A 20,835-nucleotide genomic window follows, 5' to 3' on the forward strand; every position below is an offset into this window, starting at 1 on the left:
AAAAGAGTAAGAGTTTGCCAAGCTTTAAATTAAAGTCCTTAAAAATCAGGAGCGAAACCCAGCCACACGATCAGAGATGGTAGGCCAAGACTACTTGCATTAGAAACAAGTCTAGAAATCAGCCCCATTAGGCCCCATAGAAGGATCTTAGCAGGCCGTTTTCCCCTTAGCTACTTCAGCCTCAGCCCTATGGCCTTTGCTCTAATGTGCCTTAATGTGCCCTAAGTGGCTTTTCCTCAGAGGGCCCACTTCCTTGCTTTACATTAATAGTAGTACTAATTGAGTATTTCTCTGGTGGTGTATTTATCCTTTACACAGCTTCAGCCCTAGAATATGGGTTTTCTTATCCCCATTTACAGATGAGAAAATTATTGCCGAGAAAGAGTAAGTGGCAGGTTTGAGATGGCTTGACTAGATCAAGCAGCCTAGTGAAAATGGAAGCCAGGGATCAATACACGGCACCTATGCTGTGCTATGTTGTGCATTTAGGGGGATTCAGGAAGTGCACAACTGAAGGTTGTGATGTCACAGATTTGTTTTCACTTTCTTTCTCATGTGAATTCTTCCCCTCCAGAAAACCCTGGTGGTGGATGCCCGCTTATGGTGAGGTCTTTGTGCAAGCCCTCCCGCTACTCACAATGCCTGAATGGCACTGATGTATGGGCCCTGAGAGCACTGGGTCAGTTGTAAGATCAGTGTCAATAGACTGGTTCTTGCTGGGGACTGTAAGGAAAAGCTCTTGTCCAGGCCTAGGCTCTAGTCCAGGCCTCTTTCATTGGCTTGTGGATAGCCATCTTCTGGTTCACATTATGTTTACCCTGCATGTGAATCAGTCTTCAAATGTCCCATTTGTAACCTCACTGGTTATGTTAGAGTAGGGCCATCCTAATGACCCACATTTAACTTTTGTGAAGACAAGACCCTATTTCTAAATACTGAGGTAGTGGGCTAGAGCTCTAATATGAATTTTGGGGGACATATAATTAAACCTATACCTAGAGGCATCTAACTACAGGGGTGAAATTTCTCAGAGTTTTCCATGGAGCGCATTGAGAACTGCTTTCCATTGCAGAGATTAGAAGAATGGCTAGTCCGGTCGCTGCCTGCTCCTACAACTCTTCCCATGTCAATCTACTCAAACTGTCCCTGGGAGGATCTCAGATGAGCTGCAGGGCCCTATCATCGATGGTTGCCTGAGAGTCTCTTGTGGCTCATGAGGAGGGCTGGACTAACCTGAAGGCATGGAGCAGCTGGGGATTGGCCCTTTGCCTGCAGAGTGACTGAGGATCCACATTAGCCTTGGATGAGAGTAGACATGAGGATTCAGCTCAGGTGTCTTTAGGGGAAGGTCTGCCATCCTTTTAGTGGTCATGCACTGAATGCTTTTTCCTGAAGTTAAGCTTGTTCTTTACTCACCATAGGTCAACAGCCAAGGCTGGGCAAGGTGGGACAAGGTCTGGCTGATAGATTGGGGGCTCCTGTCAAGCAGAATAGATTTAGGGGCACTCCCTAAGGCTACAGAAAGGAAGGGCTTCCTGATGTTTGTGGAGCCTAGTTTCCCTGTGAAAGAACACAAGGCACCAGCTGTAGGAAGTATGTGCAGCTCAAGGACTAGAAGTGGACCAGGCTAAAGGAAAAGACTCAGTGAAATGAAGCTTGATTTCTTGGACATAGTACTGCTTCAGGAGCACAGATCAGGTCTTCCGGGAGGGCTTAGGCACCGGAGCCCAGAAAAGGAAGTTGTCATTGTCTGGTCCCGGGGCAGGAAACCCCAAATCACCTTGAGACTGCAGCCAGAAGGACAGAGCCATTATGATGTCCTCTGCCCAGAGGACTCTTTGGGCCCCTTGGGAATCTGAAAGGTGCTGGGAGCCAGCCCATAGCTATCCACCAATCCCTGAAGAGTAAAGAGATGTAAATAGTTGGGACAATGTACTCCCTGCTTTCTCATTGGTTCACCTCTTTCAGCTTCAGCTAATGTACTTAAAAAATAACTCTTGTAGCTGGGCACTGGTGGCTCACGCCTGTAATCCCAGCTACTCAGGAGGCTGAGATCTGAGGATCACAGTTCAAAGGCAGCCTGGGCAGGACAGTCCGTGAGGCTCTTATCTCCAATAAACCACTAAAACATCACAAGTGGCACTGTGGCTCAAGCTGTGGAGCGCAGCCTTGAGTTGAAGAGCACAGGAACAGTACCCAAGCCCAGAGTTCAAGCCCCACAACTGACAAAACAAATCTTGCTAGCAAGTTACTGGGCAGATAATCCTCTAGCAGCCCCAAGGTGGTTATTTTCAAATGAAAGGTTTGAAGCAAAATGCAAGCATTGTCATTGAATCAGAGGCTGATAGATGGAAAAGGCGCTGAGTCTAATAATTAAGGGCAAACTTCGGAATGACAGCCACAAGATTCCAAAATCATAATAATTTACATTTCTCCAGTACCTTTCATCTGACTAATAAGCTCAACTTAATTAAGATATTAATTTATTATGCCCCCCCTAAATAACACACAAATGAAGACTGTGTGAATCATTTTGAACTTGGAGAAATTAAGGCAGGGAGGAAAGGACTTCATTGGTGGTAGGGCCTCCTCCATTCAAGAAGCTATAGGTTCACCGCTGCAGGGCAGCATCTGCGGAAGCCACAAGGCGAAAGCACACATTGCAAGTTTCCTGTCCCTGATACCACATCCTGCTTAAGCCTCTTAAGTGTGGGCACGTTGTATGAATAGGATGAATGTCACTTATTTGATTAGGTGACATTATATGGAATAAGTGAAGGAATTTCCAGAAGTAACTGAGACTCCTAATCAATTTAATTTGGATTCATCAAAATGGAGATTATTTGAGGTGAGCCTAGCCTAATTAGGTGAGTGCTTTGACAGAAGGGCTAGGCGACACAATCAATTTCTTCCTGGCATAAAGAAGCCCGGTAACATGAGATACACAGTTGCAAGGAAATGAACTCTTGTCAATTACCTGGGAGAGCTGGAAGAGAACAGAAAGCTGGAAGAGAGCAGGTGAGATCACAGTTCTGACATGTCAATGCAGCCCTGGGAGACTGAGAGAAAGATACAGCTAATGGGTGCCCAGACCTCTGACCCACGGAAGCTTTGAGATAATAAATGCATGTGATGCTTTATGACATGATGTTTGTGACACTTTGTTATCCAACAACCGAAACCACATTCGAGGCATTGCACATACCTTTCAGATGTAAGGTTTTGTCTCCTGAGCTGCCTCAAATTTAAAGTTATGATCGAAGGAGGCACTAACTTATCTTAATTCATAATGAAGTGTAATTTGTATTTAATATCTGGGTTAATAAAGATTATAATTATTTTTTGGCTGACTACTTGTATCAGTAACAAATTTCAAAGATACTTTTAATGTGTCCACAGATCGAAACAGTACCCTATGGAGTTTAGATACAGATTTTCAAATCGAAATATAGAGGAGCTTTTGAATGACCTTTTGTTAGCAAAAGGTAGGCTATGTGTTTACAAACTCAGCTATACAGTGAGTCCAACCTACCGATGTCCAATCCCTCAACTGTCTGACAGATAAATGAGATGAGGATGGAGTGATATGAGCTACAGCCCCAACAAGAGGGGCTTTGGCTAGAAAATCAATTCTTAATTCTAATCTCAGATTAGAATCACTTAGAATACTTAAAAAATACCCATTTAGAACTGAGTATGGTGGTTTACATATATAATTCCAGCACTCAAGAGGCAGAGGCAGTAGGATCACCACAAGTTAGAGGACACTCTTTTCTACATAGTAAGTTCCAGGGCAGCCCAGGCTATATGTAAAGATATTCCCTTTCTTAAAAAAAAGCAAAGCCCTACAAACTCAGCTAGGAGTGGCTTGTGGTTCACGCCTGTAATCCTAGTTATTCAGGAAGCTGAGATCTCTAGATCCTGGTTCAAAATCAGCCCAGGTAAGAAAGTCTGTGGGACTCTTATCTCCAATGAACCAGCAGAAAACCAGAAGAATGGCTGTCACTCAAAGTTGTAAAGTGCTATCCTGGAGCAAAATTGGTTAGGGACAGTACCCAGGCCATGAGTTCAATCCCCACAGTCACCACCATCACCACCACCACCAACAAAAAAACACGGGCTGGGAAGGTGGCTCAGTGGTAGAGTGCTTGCCTTGCATGCCTCAGGTCCTGGGTTCGATTCCCCAGCACCACATAAGCAAAAAAGAAAAAAGCCGGAAGTGGCGCTGTGGCTCAAGTGGTAGAGCGCTAGCCTTGAGCTGAAGAGCTGAGGGACAGCAGCCAGGCCCAGAGTTCAGGCCCCATGACCGGACCCCCCTCCCCCCAAAAAAGAGAGTTCAGTTTAAAGAAAAACACAAAAAAGAACAGACATATACTAGTTATTGCAAATCAAGGAAACCATGGGACCTATGATTCTTTGGGCCTGGCTTACTTCACTTAATATAATTTTTTCCAATTCTTTCCATTTCCTAACAGATGGGGCAATGTCATTCTTTCTGATATATATATCTATATGTAGATATATATATAGATATAGATATAGATAGATAGATAGATATAGGTATATATATATATATATATAAAATATCACATTTTCTTGGTCAGAGAAACTCAACAAGAACGAAAAACATTTAGGAAGGCTGAGAATTGTGCCTAAGCCAACCTCATTTCTGAAGTGGTAGGCTGTAAGAATCAACAAGCTTTTACACTCAGCCAAGACAGGTTTTCTGTGTCAGTGTGCTGAGGTGAGTTCTAAGTCCCAAGTATTGGCAAAGGATCTGTGGTAGTATGGAGGCATCTGGTAGGAAAGTAGCTTGGCCTGAGAGTTCATGGGTGCGTGTCTTATTTGGGGTTATACATTAAAAGATGTACTTAGCAGATGTAGAATTGCTCAGGAAATTCAGGTCAGGTCTTGCTACTTTTCAGGGTGGCCTGGGTACTTAGGGACTTCTAAGAGGAGATCCTAGATAAAGATGATCAGTCAACTCTGCCAGTTGACCCTCAGGGTCTTTTGTTGTCACGTGTGTGAGAAACTTAGAGTCTAATCAAACAAAAAGATAGTCATGAAGTGGGAATAGCATCCACCAGGTTTTATCTGGGCAGCACTTTTAGCTGTTTGTATGTAGGGGTAGGGAAGTTCTTTGAATGATGAAACTTTACAAATAATAGAACTGGGAGGCTATCACACAGGAGAGGAGAACAAGGGAATTCGAGGGAGAAAGTGGCCAAGGCATAGGCTTACATTCTTAGATGATGTCATTCTACAGCAACACTTTGAATTGGTGTTTTGCTAGCTCCACCATCTTTTGTGTTTGTGACAGAAGCTTCTTCCCAGCTCCCTAGGTCATTGCTGTATCCTCAAAATTGAGAAATCTGTGAGAATCCCAGATCACCACCAACACTCTCTGCTCAGGTCCAGCCAGTCCTAAGAGAATGGCTCCAGAGAGATGCATCACTCTTCATGGATTTCCCTTCACTTCTCTGGACTACTTCAAGGAGTCTCTTCTTTGAGAAATAAAAATATATTCAGGGGAATTGTTATTGGAGCCTAGAGGAGAATTCTTGGAGAATTGCAAAAGCATGAAATCCTTTCCCAAGAGAAGACTACCCTGAGCTGGGATTCCCTTGGGAGGATTTCCCTAGAGTGCTAGAAGCACCAGGGTTTCCTGCTGCACTCAGAGGTGTTGGAGGAATGAGCAACTGCACTCTGTACTTAATAAACTTTCTCATCCCGCGTTCAAGTAAGAATCAACAAGGAAGCCTTAAAAGATACTGATGTCAGGGACCTTTAACCCCACTTCTGGGAGCAGTTTCTATTGGATGAGGCTGACATTTGCATTTTCGAAAGCCCCCTACCCCTCTTGCCCTATTTCCTCAGGGCAAAGAGTCACAGGGCCAGACAGATGGATTGAAAGTCATTTCCTGCCATTCACTTGCCTCTTTAGTTCACATTCTAGGTTGTGTGACCTTTAATACCAACACTGTCCCCTCTTAAGCTTATGACCTGCATAATTGGGTAGTGCCTTTACCATGTGTCAATTTTAAATGAACGTACCTGAAATTACTAGCAGCCTACTTGCTTACCAAATTACATAGATCACTCATCCCATAGCTGGAGTTTTACTATTTGGTTTCCTTTTTTAGAAAACACAGAAGAAGGAAGACAAAATATCCTACTGAAGCCAAAATATTTCTCCTAAAGAAATCCACAAAATTAAATATGTTCTCTAATGTATGAGGCTCAATGTACTTCAAGCCCTCTACGTGATACATACACCCATCATCTACCCACTGTGGTATAGGCTGTACTATCCTCATAGCCTTGAACTTGCACTCACACTCACAGAGGATTGAGACTGTTGGTCTTGGGTGTCAGGGAAAAGGCTGATGTGAAGTTCGTTTTGTTGGAGGAAAAAAGTGGTACACAGAAAGGTTAGTGTCTTACTTAAATCATGCAGTGAGAATCTACTGTAAAATCCTGTTTGGAAAACCCCAAATGCTGCCTCCTTTCACTGGACAAGAATTTAAGTCAAGAACAGGACTACCTTCCAAGTGAACAGATATTAAAGCTTTAACAATACACAGAGTAAATAACCATTATCCCAGCCAGACTGACCAGCTAGAAAGGAAATGTTACCTTTTCTTCTATTTGCTACTTAAAAGCTTTGTCTGAGATGACCGTTTCTCTTGTGTGTTGGTCACAAAACTCATGGAAGAAAGCATTTATAGAAGGTTAGCCCATTGCTTTTCCTATAAAACCATCTGGAAAATGTAAGAGCATAACATTTCCTGAAAAGTCCAGTCCCTGTTACTTTTCTTTCTAAAGTGAATATGCTACTGTCTCAAAGTATTATTAACAATAGAAAGAAGTCCTACAGGATAGTGGGGCAGATCACATTCATAAGAAAGTATAAAAGACACCTAATAGCCAAAGTTATCCTGAACAAAAAGCCCTGAGCTGGAAGTATCACAACAATTGACTTCAAATTATGTTACAGAGACATAGTAACAAAAACTTTATGGTTCTGGCACAGAAACAAACACAAAGACCAATTGCAATAGAACAGATGGCTCAGAAATAAGCGCACACAGTTATAGCCAGTTAATTTTTATGAAGATCTTAGAAACATAGGGTGGAGAAAAGATTATCTTTTCAACAAATAGTGCAGGGAACATTGGATATCCACATGTCAAAATCTGTATCTAGATCCTTGTCTTTTTCCTTGTACTAATATTGAAGTAGAGATGGTAGATCTGACCAGTGCCATTTTGGCCACATGGAGAATGGTAAGGAGCTGATTCTAGCCAGGGACATCTTGTCTTCATGGTGGAGGAAGGGAAGGCCCACCTCTGAATTCCTAGAGATAGGGCAGGGACTTGGACAATAAGTTGCTGGACCTGCCAGCAACTTATTGGGTAGTGAACTTTCAAGCTCCTTGTAACTCTCTGCCCCCTGACCTGACCCTATTTAGGCCTGGACCAGCTCATGTGCCATTATGCCACACCATGTGTCTTGGTGTTCCTGTCTCCTGGCTCTACTCCAGTCAACATGGCATTTGTCATCCCACTTCAGGTCCTTATTGGTGTTGATCTGATTTGTTGGTATTTTATTTTCTGTTCTTTCTTTCCTCTAGGGCTTTCATGGCTCAGTTTTCTAACAGTGGTAAGTATATTTGCTGGGCTACAGATCTTTTTGACAGGAGTCCATTTGCAGACCATCAGCACTCTAATAAAAGTGGCAAAGTCAACCTTTCAAAATGTGGCTTCTGTGTTTTCTTGTACAACAATACAGGATCAAGTAGATCATACTTTAAGACCTGACACTTTGAAACTGCTTCAGGAAGACTATAGTCATAGGCAAACTTTCTAAACAGAATTCCAATAACTTATCAAATAAGATTGAGGACTGATGAATGGGATGCATCAAACCAAAAAGCTTCTGGAAAGCCTAAAGAAGGAGAGAAAATCTTGGCACATGTACATCTGTTAAGGTATTAATAATCAGAAAACATAGAAACCTCAATAAACTTAACCCCCAAAGAACCAACACCCCATTTGATAAATGAGCAAATGAAGTGAACAATTTTCCAAAGAAGAAGTATAAATGTTTAGTGCATGTGTGAAGAATTTCTCAACATCTCGGTCCATAAAAGAAATACAAATTGAAATGACATTGAGATCTCATCTCATTCCATTCAGAATCACCATCATCAAAAGCACAAATAACAGTAAATGCAGAGGAAGCTGCAGGGAAAAAGAAACACTGTTGGTGGGAATGGAAATCAGTGCAACAATTAGGGGAAAGCAATACAGAGGTGCCTCTGAAAACTTAAATAGAACTGCCATGTGATAAAGTGATATTACATATATATTACATATATCTCAAGGAGGATGCCAAGAAGGCACTGGCCCATGCATGTTCATTGCAGCAGTGTTCACAATAGCCAAGCTATGGAAATAGTCCATATGCCCTACAACTGATAAATGGGTAATGTAGTATCTACACATGATGCCATAAAAAAGACAGAGATTATGTCATTTTAATGAAAATGGATAGGACTGGATATTTATTATGCTTATTGTTTAATGGAGATCATCATCTTAAGTGAAGCAAGACAGGTTCAGAAGGACACAGGTCACATGCATTCTCTTATATGTAGAATGAAGGTTTAAAAGATGTATACATAGATATATACAACAGATATACAAATATATGGAGATAACATGATTATGATTGTGAGACTGTTTTGGAGGAGGAGGAGAAGAGGGAAAAGAATGATGGAAGATGAATAATAACCAAATACAGTGCATGCTTGAAAAAGTGCATGCATGCTTGACATACCACAGTGATACCCTGTGTACTACCAATATACACTAAAAAGTAAATGAGAAAAATGTAAAACAGGTTCTGTTAGGAGGATGGTATCAGTGAGAGGAAGAGGATGAACAGAGTGTCAATGAGGGTGAACATGGTCTCATTGTTATGTATACATGTATGAATATAGAACAATGAAAGCTGTTGAAATTGTTTTAGGAAGAAGGATGGGGAATGATGTAAAGTGATAGAGGGGACACCAAGGGACATGTATGGAAATGTCATAATGAAATCCTGAACAACTCATATGTTAGTAAAAATGTTTTCTACGAAGAGACTATAAGATGGGAGAAAATGTTCACTATTCATTGGAGAAAGGACTAATATCTATAACATATGAAGAGTTAAAACATAAACACGAAAAGACCAAATTAACAACTGGGCAAACAAATTGTACACTTCAGGATATCCATCTAATAGAACACAACCAAGGCCACACTAAAGCTACTAGCACAACCATGTTCATTGCAGCATTATTTACCAAAGTCAGCATATGGAATTAACCCAGATGTCCCTCAAACAAATGAATGGATCAAGAAAATATGGTAAGTATACACAATGGAATTCTATGCATCCCTCAAAAAGAATGATATTGTATCATTCATAAGGAAATTCAAAGACTTGGAAAAATTCCATTGTGAAAAATTCAGACCCAGAAAAACATAGGTTGCTTGCTTTCCCTTGTTTATGGGAGCTAGAATGTGCCTATAAATCTACAAGTAAACACACTAGATAATATGCAAGGATTTACAAATGAATTAACTGAAGTAAAATAGACTATGAAGAGCACAAATAGTATAATTCTTTAAAAAGACTAAGTCAAAGCCCAAGAAAATAAGTACCAGGAAATGGGCTTTCAAGAAGGGAGGGTTGGGCCAAGGGGAGAGAAGAAAGAAAAGGAAGTGGGGGATTGCAGGCATGTATTCTTTATATATGCCACAGAATTGAGAAAGGGAAGGGGTGGGTCGAAGAGTGGTGAAGATGTTGACATAATGGCACAGATCAAGCTTCAGTGTATATATAAACTGCTTTGGCAAATGGCAAAAACATGCAATACATAAGCTTAAAAGTAAGAAAAGTGAAAGAGTGAGTTGGGAGGGATGAGAAAATTGAAAGGGCTGACATTAAGATGTACTGTATTCACGAGTTATTTCAGTGAATGAAAATTGCTTTGTACAGCTACTTAAAGATAATAGAAACATTCAAAAAACAAATAGTTCTCAAAAGAAGTCCAAATGGCAAATAAATATATGAAGAAATTTTGATATCCTTAGCCATAAAGGAAATTCAGATCAAAATTACACTGGAATTCTACCTTACTTCTGTCAGCATGTCTGCCATCAAATAAACAATTTTTGGGGAGGATGCGTAGGGTGAGGAGGTGAGAATAGTGGTGATAGGGTAAAGAAACATATACTGTTGGTGTGAATGTAGATTAATGTTGCCACTATGGAAATCACTATGGATGTTTTTCAATGAACTAAAAATAAATCTAAGACACAGTCCTGGTGTACTGCTTCTGGGTATATACCTGAAGGGATGTAAGTCAGCATATAGTCGAGATACCTGCACATCCATGTTTACAGCAGCACTAGTCATAATAGCCAAACTATGAAATAAGTGTAGGTGCCCAAGAACCACCGAAACGATAAAGAAAATATGGTACATATGGAGATGGATTAGTATTCAGCAATAAAGAAGGATAAAATTATGTTATTTTCATGGAAATGAATGGAAATAGGAATTTTCATGTTTAGTGAGGTAAGACATGAACAGTAGAGGAATATTACATTTGCACTGTCACACAGAATGTAGAACTAAATGATAATAAAAAAACTACATGATTATAAAAGGAGGATTGTCTGAGGGGAAACTAGAAGTAGCAGAGAGGGGAAAGAAGAGGGTGAGAGGGTTCAATAGGATTGAAGTATGTATTAGAATAATGAAACTCACTACGAACTATTAAAAGGGGAAAGGGAGAAGCAGATTAAGAGTAATAGAGTAAATTAGATCAAAGTATATTATATGCATATATGTAAATGTCACAATGAAATTTCTTTGCACAGTAATTTTGTGCTAATTAAAATAAGATAAATAGGCTGGGTGCTGGTGGCTCACGCCTATATTCGCAGCTACTCAGGAGACTGAGATCTGAGGATTACAGTTCAAAAACAGCTCAGGCAGAGAAATCCCCATGTGACTCATCCCTAATTAATTACTCAAAAAACTGAATTGGAACTGCGGTCCAAAAAGGTAGAACACTAGCCTTGAGTAAAGAGCTCAAGGACAGTGTCCAGGCCTTGAGTTCAAGCCCCTTCATTGACAAAAAAATCAAATAATAATAAATAAATACACAGAGGAGGGAAAAATAGATCATGGCTTAAGTGGTAGCATACCATCCTAACCAGCAAGTACAAAACTCTGAGTGCAAAGTCCAGTATTGGAAAAAAGTGAAAGTTTTATAACAGAGTATGGCTAGGTCATTAGTTCAAGCACTCTGAGCCTTACCAGTGCTTATAAGTATGCCTGTGTAATGTCATAAATTCACATAATCTCAGAAATCGAATTTTTTAAAACTGAATTTTGCATGCATGAATACTTTTATGGGTGCCATCATCCTTTATGGCATCTAGTATTTGTGAAACAATTTGGGTGCTTGAGAATAAATTTATAAAATAAATTTATAGGGCTGGGAAGGTGGCTCAGTGGTAGAGTGCTTGCCTTGCATGCATGAGGCCCTGGGTTTGATTCCTCAGCACCACATAAACAGAAAAAGCCAGAAGTGGTGTTGTGGCTCAAGTGGTAGAGCACTAGCCTTGAGCTGAAGAGCTGAGGGACAGCAGCCAGGCCCAGAGTTTAAGCCCCATGACCGACAAAAATCAATCAATCAAATAAATTTATATAAACAATATTCCCTCATTTTCTTTTCTTTTTTTTTTTTTTTTTTGTCGGTCGTGGGGCTTGAACTCTGGGCCCGGGCGCTGTCCCTCAGCTCTTCAGCTCAAGGCGAGCGCTCTACCACTTGAGCCACAGCGCCACTTCCGGTTTTCTGGTGGTTTATTGGAGATAGGAGTCTCACGGTCTTTCCTGCCCGGGCTGGCTTTGAACCACGATCCTCAGATCTCAGCCTCCTGAGTAGCTAGGATTACAGGCGTGAGCCACCAGCGCCCGGCTCCCTCATTTTCTTAAAAGAAAGATATTTCATATTTGTAGATATAGTGTGATTCAAGTTTTGGAAAGGAATTGGAATTCTAATGTAATGTTATATCACTTTTAACCATATTCAGATATATCCATGTTCTCACTAGTAGGATGATTATTATTTCATTATCTCCAAGTGTCTGGTTATGTCAAAAGTAGTTCACTTATTCCCATGAAACTCAGCTGATGGTTGAGGTGTTTATTGACAAGTGTTTTGTGCTGTATGGTCTTAGAATTGAAATTCTGCATGTCAGATACTATGCCAGATACTATGTTCTATACAAATGAAATTTCTAGAAATCTGAAATGTGCTCTTTAACTGTTTGGGAAATGTTTAACATTTTGATGGAAATAGTCTAAAATATATGATATGGCATTAGTTGGAAAAAAGAGCATGCTTAAAATAACCTTTTCCTGGTGACTTTAAATCCTTATTATGACCTGAACTCACTGCTGAAGCTACCCACCCAGTGATGGCATGCTACTGCAGTAAATGGCTGTCATTTGAGCTTTCAAGTTTTTAGGCTAGTTTTATCATTTCCTCTGTGTTTTCTTTCAGCAACAAATAGAGATATGACCTTATACCTTCCAAGCGTTTTTTGTTCCGTATACTAGGAATCAAAGAAACCAAGCATTTGACAATTTTCTCTTTAATGGGCTTTGAATGTGGGCTGCAAAGGTCTATCTCTCTTATAAAATGAACTGGTTTTGAGAGAGTTATTTTCTTCTTCAGAGCCCTCAGTTTTATGGCTATTGAGCAAGCAGGGACACTAGTTCTGTATTATAATGCAAAAGAGGTTGTGGAGGATCCTTTATACTGAGAACATCTATAAGCAGAATAATGGACTTTTCTACAATGAGGTTTTTATAATTTTTTTGAATTTTAAATAATTCAATGCATTAAACGATGTAGTTAGTGCCTCTATGGGAGAAATGGACACACTAGCTTAGTCAATATCATTTTTACAGTCATTTTATCAGAAAACAAGAAAACCATTTTAAAGTATTTGTACAGTTACTGCACTGAGAACAAATCACCAAGAATACTTGTGTGCCACAAACTGGAAACACAAAGCCACAGATATACAGACACACTTTCGTCTACATAAAGTATATGAAACCAGTTTTTAAAACTAGGTAGTATTGTATTAATTGTTTGATGTTAAACAGTTAGTTGGGCCTATACATACACCATTGTAATTGACAAGATGAACATGAACATGAACAGTGATAATAGTTATGTTGACAATGAGTATGAACTTGGAAATGTGAAACCAAGGAAACGTGGTTCAATGGACTTATTAGAACATATCAAAGGCAAAGTGGCATTTTTTCTTTTATTCTTTTTCTTTTTGTTGGTCATGGGGTTTAAACTCTGGGCCTGGGTGCTGTCCCTCAGCTCTTCAGCTCAAGGCTAGCACACAACCACTTGAGCCACAGTGCCATTTCTGGCTTTTTCTGCTTATGCGGTGCTAAGGAATTGAACCTAGGGCCTTATGCATGCAAGGTAAGCCCTCTACCACGGAGCCACCTTTCCAGCTCATAAGGGGGCATTTTCTAAAGGATTAATTTATTTTAGTAACCACCTTGTATGCAACTAGTGTGGAAAAGAGCTCTCCTGGTAGCACGGGCTCACCAGTGTTTTTTATTTTTCTTTTTGTAAAAGCCAGGCCAAGGTGTTTCTGATGATTTTTCTCCTGTGCTCACTTGGATTGAACACATACCAAGCATGGCCCAGTGTTTGAGTGACAGCTCAGAGTGAGCCTACTCCAACCATCAGGGTTCATCTCAGCTCATGTTGCTGTAATTAACATAGCCATCATCATCCCTCCCATGCATCTTGACCTATAATTTTCTCTTGGAAAGTTGGTTGCAGTGGAACAGAAGCCATTGCTTCAAAAAGGTCAATGGTATAATGCAATCCTATTGATTTTGCCATGATATTACGGGATAAACTTCCAAGAAGAATGGAATTGTTGTTTCTAATTGCAGTTTTCCTATTGAAACATGTTCTCCTAGAACTTCAAAAGAATGCTTTTATGGGAAAGGAACGAAAAAATCCTCTTCAGGACAGCAAGCTGGAAATGTGGCACAGGCATACAAACATGTATACACACATATGCACACAGATAATTTATGCAATTATGGCTTGACACAATAGCCTAACAACATGTTTTGAGCATTCCCCCATCTACGTACATAAAGCATGTGTTGACAATAAATTCTCAATTATGTACTGGCTACTCAAAAACATTTTCCACGACACTTAAATATATAAGATTTCTGTCTGAACTATGCATGGTAATATGGTGGGCTTTTTACCCAATCACATAAGTTTACAGAATTGTATATTTGATTCCAGCATGTTAAGATTAACTTTCCAGCTATTATTTTTAGGTTAATAGGAATATTAAGAACTACTTCAATTGACCACACAGGAAGTAAATCACACACACACACACACACACACACACACACACACACACACACGAACAGCCAGAGAACATTCTTCTGGAAAGTCTCAGGAATACTTTGTACATCTCAAGTTATTTATTTATTATTTGCCAGTCTTAGGGCTTAAACTTAGGGCCTGGGCGCTGTCTCTGTACCACTTGAGCCACAGCTCCATTTCCAATTTGAGTGCTTAATTGGAGTTAAGTATCTCCTGGACTTTTCTGCCTTCTGGGCTGGCTTCAAACTGTGATTCTCAGATCTCAGCTTCCTAAATACCTAGGATGACAGACATGAGTCACCAGTACCCAGGTCAATTTAGTTATTGTAAAAGAAGTGGAGTCATTTGATAAACTGCATTAAGTCCCGGAGGAAATTACATTAATGCCCCTTTGTAAAAACTGTTTGTGTCTTTCTGCAATTTGTTACCTTGGCAGGTAAAGGAACCGTGATCATGAATGTACATTGGAAATCCATTAGTGATGGCTTACATTGCATTTCTGACTGATCTATAGCCTGGTCCAATGCAGATTTAACAATGATTCCACATTTTGTTATTTTAAGAGAGCAGGAGGAAGAAGAACAGAGGTATATGCCATTGCAATTACAGTATTTTTTCAAATAATAATAACATTCTCCCTTGAAAAAAAAGAAAAAGAAGAAAGGAAAACAAAAGTTAATAAACCTAAAATTTCTTGACTGAAATATTCTGGTAAAGTTTCTAAATAAGGATTCATATTCATAATGGTTAGAGCAGCATTCAAAACATATTTGCTCTTTTCATACTCCTAAATAAGGTACATTAAAAACTTCTGATATAGCATCATCTTATGTGCCTGCAAGCACTCTACTTGCTCCAAAATTGTTAACAAAGATCAAAACACTTCTCCATACAGTTATGCAATTAGATAAATGAAATGGATACTTTGGTATCTGTACTGTGATATAATAACTTAGTCATATTATCATAATTTTGGAATGTAGCATGCCTTTCCAAAATACCATGTTTTAAATCAGGACACAGCAATTTAATTTAATAAGTCTTAAAAGTATAAACAAATGCATTTCAGAAGCCCACATTGAATACAAATATTCACTTATTTAGAGAAAAAAGAACATCAGTAGGAAAGCAAAAGCCAGAGTGAGAAAGAGACACATAAAGAGAAAGGACAGGAAACACAGCCACAGACACCACCACCACCACAAGAATACAAACAACACCAGTCTCCTTTTCGGAAAATCCTAAGAATATGTCACTCATCTAATGAAATGTGCAAAGTGGGAGGATTTGAAGAATCTTCTGATTCTGAGCCATTTCTAAGCAAGGTATCTCAATGAGGCTCACTTGTGACATATTGTTATTAATATTATTTGTTGTTGGTCATGGGGCTTGAACTCTAGGCCTGGGTGCTGTCCCTGAGCTCTTCAGCTCAAGGCTAGTGTTCTACCTCTTGAGCCACAGCGCCACTTCCAGTTTTGTGGTAGTTTATTGGAGAGAAGGGTGCCATGTACTTTTCTGCACCTGCTGGCTTTGAACCACGATCCTCAGATCTCAGCCTCCTGAGTAGCTAGGATTACAGGCGTGAGCCACTGGTGCTTGGCTGACATATTAATTTTACAGAAGACAACACAAAATCAATCTTTAGAACCACTATTGTGGCAAAAATAGGAATACAATTGTAATTTGTAGAGTTAAATAAGTGCAAGGGATTCCATCTTATCCTTTTCACTTTCTAAAATAGCCAAAGACTAGAACCATCCAAGAATAAAATGACAGTTTTGAAACTGATTCAGTTTCATTTATAATATTCATGGGTGAATATGATTAACAAGGATAGATTTGCAATTGGAGTGCATCAGATGATGGTAAAACACATTTTTAGCTTTTTGTAGCCATGAAAACTGGTCCATTGCCTGGGGTCAGGGAGAAATGAAGATTCCCTGTGAAGCATAATGCCAATTCAACTGAACTCAGATATTGCCATTTTCCAGGAGGGGCCAAAGTTGTAGAAATAATAAGGGACATTACTCTTTTTTTTGTCTGTCATGGGGCCTGACCTTTGGGCCTGGGCACTGTCCCTGAGCTCTTCAGCTCAAGGCTAGCGCTCTACCACTTGGGCCTCAGTGCCACTTCTGGGACATTACTCTTAACACTGGTATTGTACTAGCCACAGGGAAGTAGACCCACAAAGAACATGGAACTATTTAAAGAAGTGCAGGATTGGAGTGTGAGTTCTTCAACTTTTCAATATACAAACCTCTATTTACTGCAGAAGATATACAGGACTAGGAGAATGGCTTCTTTGAGATTTTCTATTTTACTCTCAACTAATTTAATGAGAAATCTGATTTAAAAAGTTGTATATTTGTGTGTGTGTGTGTGTGTGTGTGTGTGTTTAATGGGAGCTTAATTCCCTTAGAAAAAATATAGGTTATGACTTCTGATTAGTGACTATTTTCCTTTATCTTTGGTTAAAAGTGAATAGTTTTGGCTGAGATGATTACTTCTGAATATTGAATATAAAATTGATCCAGGAGACATTTTAGTTTGGGTTCAGATCAAGAACAGTGGGGAGGTGGGAAGGGAAGGGATAGTAGGGGAAAAACAAAGGAGGAGGTAACAATGTGTGATAGGAAATGTACTCATTACCTTACTCATGTAACTGTAACGTCTGTCTACAGTATTCTTACAATAAAATATATATACCAAAAAAAAGAAACATTCAATACTTAAAAAAACAATGAGTAACTTTTTTTCTTTTCTTTTTTTGTCAGTCGTGGGGCATGAACTCTGGGCCTGGGCACTGCCCCTCAGCTCTTCAGATCAAGGCTAATGCCCTACCACTTGAGCCACAGTTCCACTTCTGGCTTTTTTTCTGCTTATGTGGTGCTGAGGAATCGAACCCAGGGCCTCATGCATGCAAGGCAAGCACTCTACCACTGAGCCACATTCCCAGCCCAACAGTGAGTACTTTTAAGGAGAAACAAATATTAACAATAATAAGATCCTTAATAACTAAAGGGATAAACCTTATGAAAAGCAATATGGAGGTGGGGGAAGGGAAATTACTGGGTTTCTATACTATAAGAAAAATAATGGTAAATTTTGGACTGCTCTTTTCCACAGAGGCCCTGTAACCACTTTATCCAAGTTATACTTAAATGTTAAAATGATCTTTTGGAAATTAAAAAATAAAACATTAGTAGTAATAAGAAAACATATATATACACACATATATCTTTTATATGATCAATCACACGATATTTCTGAGTGCTTATCTACTTCCATTTTACCTGTGAGATACGGTATATCAGTATCCAGAGCTGATTCATCTGTCCTCTCAGCTATAGAGGTTTTCATTCTTTCCAGCTATCTCCTGCTCCCAGAATATCCCATTCTTTCAAGCCCTCATCATACACTATGTACATTCACTGAAGATTCATTCATATTTTAGAACAAGGTAACAGTTTTACTCACTGAAGTGGGTGTGGGTGTGTGTGGCTGCACATGAGCATATGTGTGCAATCTCAACATTCTTTGGCTGCCTCCAGTATTGTTTTGGTCCTGCCTTGTCCAGGCTCACAAGAGCAGATGGTGTGCCTCTGCTCCCAAACTTGTGTTCAGCGATGTCTCAGTTGGTAGCTTGAAATCAGCCATGATGACAAGAGCTAATTTTATATCATGGAAGTAGATAGGTGGTACAAATGAGTTGCTTTGTTTTACCTGGTCGCCAAATTTCTTCCCAGCATAGTACAGAAGAGTTTAAGCATCAGGGCGGGGAGGGGAGGAAGGGGAGGTATTTAGTCATGGTTGCCACACCAGGCTCTTCTCTCAGAGATATTTCTACTTGGTAGCCACACAAGTGATACTGGACAGAACCAAATAGTAAATCATCTGAAATTATCTCCAGGATAGGGTAGCTGGCTTCCTCCGGTGGACACTGGAGAATGGTGAGTCCCCTATAGGTACGAGGTATCTCCTAGTCACTTGGTCATTCTTCAGGAAGTGTCCCACCGCTGTTGTGCTCGGTGCTCACTGCTCACTGCTCACTGCTTGCAGCCACGGGCCTACTAAGCAGCTTCCTTCGCTTCCACCTTCCCTCCTCACATTTTGATACAATCAAAGAGCCAACAAAATTGAGGTCACTGGCAAAAGAGTTTGAACTTTTGAATGATTTTTATTAAACACCATTAGTCTACACTGCACAGTTAATGAAACAGCAAAGCTCCAATTTCAGAATGATTGAGCATGGATCTGAAGAGCAGTTCAGGGTCCCCTAAGCCAATGTGAGCACTATGAGTGATTCGTTAACACTTCATTTCCGAAGCAGGAAGGGGTATGAACTGCAGTCTGGCCTCCCGGGGCTTCCCCACCCCCCCACCCCCAACCCCCACCCCCCTGTGTCCTCCCCACAATGCAGTATTCTTTATTTGTTGAAAGATTACAGAGAAAATGCGATGGACTTGGTAAAGAGGATTCTGGATTTGTGAGGAGGAGAATGGAAAGGGAGCTAATACTTTTTCTTTTGCTGGAAATATCAGATGGTAGGACTAATATCTGAGACCAGCTTGTCTGCTGAGTCTCTTGCCAGAGTAAATGTTGATTACCAATACACAGATGCCATTTCTGTTGTTGGAGTTTGCTAACACCAAAGAGAAAATGAATCTGAGTTTAATTATGAGAATAAGGCTGGCTGTGCGAGTGGAAATGAGAAACAACAACAGCAACAACAAGAACGACGACGACAAAGAATTTAGTCTGCCAGTCGTAACACAACACAGACAACTGGCTCAAGTATTTTCCCCCAACAGAATAGAATTTGAGGGCACTGAACGGACCCATCTGTTGGACATTGTGTAGCTATCTCACCTTGCCACACATTTTTCTCAATGGGGCTAGTGCTGCTCTACGCAAGCAGTTCATTCTTTACTGAGTATCATACCCAGTGATCCAGTTTGGTTTTGCCACCTGCTAAACCATGCAGGTGAATTTTCTCATGTCTGTTGAGAAGTAAGATGGGGGCTGCCCTCTCACAACTCTCAAGTATGCCTTCAGAAATACTTTCCAGCTTCCAACTCCAACTTGAGCTTCTGGGATGCGAATTTGGATGAAACAAGTTCTGATTCAGGAACGATATGATAGAACAAGAATCTTTCCGATGTAGACCAAATCCCGTACATTTTGCGATGCCAAGTCCAAATGGAAGTCCATCCATTTGGAAATGCAACAAAACACATCTTAACCTACGGTTTCTACCTTTTACAACTTGTTCTGAAAATATGTGTACAAGGCATCCCAAGTTCAAGTCTTTTAAAAGGAGCAATAGCTAATCTGCTTTTCCAATTTTGTCCTCTGAAAAATCTACTAGTACGTTCCCAATGAGATTATTATTAACAGTCTATGGGCTGGCTAACAACATGCTTACAGCTAAATTCTACCCCAAGGACCACACTAGTAAACTCTTTTCAAATTAACCCTACCTACCAAACTCAGATAGTAATATGACGAAACCACTAAAAAATCCAAAACTAATTAAAAACACAAAGCCAAGCCAACATTATAACACAAACTTGTCAGACTCTTTGCGGTTGGAGCTTGAGTGACAAATGAAGGCATAGTGGTGGCCCAATCTGGGTCACATGGCAGGGCGAAGAGTATTCCTTAACTTTGCTCAAATAGAACTGCTTGTTACTCTGCCCATTCCCTTACCTTCACATGTTTTTAAGACGTGTCTCTCCAAGCCTCCACCAAGGTCTAGAGGCACAATCTTTCACTACCATCCGCCTGTCTTTTTTTCCTTCCCACAAACTGGCACACTGAAGAGATTCACTTAACAAAACATCTCAATCCCTCAACCTCTCAAATAGCTGCACACTACGGATGCACATCAGCCTGTACAAGGTAATTAACAGAGTGCCTAAAAAACAGCAACATTCCTTGGTCATGAAACAAATGATGCCTCATTTCCAGGAATAGGAAAGGTAATGCTTCCTCCATGTTTAATTGGTGTCTAAGCCGCATTTAAAATGGGTCTACTAAGTAATCAGGTGAAATTCCAGAGCTCAACTGTCAGATTTGATATAATCATGCTGCTGATTTGGCACACACTCAGCCATCACAGATGACAGCGAATCCTCTTGCCTCCCTGTTGTATGTATGTAGATACAACACGCTGTTGAAACTGGAGCTATCAATCTTTTATCCATGGGGCAATGTATTTGTTTCTCTGGAAACTGCCCCTAGTCTTTTAATTTGTCGTTACGGGAGATTGGATTTCAAGGAGAATCTATTCCTAAGTCTATGATGGT

The sequence above is a fragment of the Dipodomys spectabilis genome, unplaced genomic scaffold (genome assembly GCF_019054845.1).
Source record: "Dipodomys spectabilis isolate Male_0828 unplaced genomic scaffold, ASM1905484v1 ptg000060l, whole genome shotgun sequence".
Taxonomy (NCBI): Eukaryota; Metazoa; Chordata; class Mammalia; order Rodentia; family Heteromyidae; genus Dipodomys; species Dipodomys spectabilis.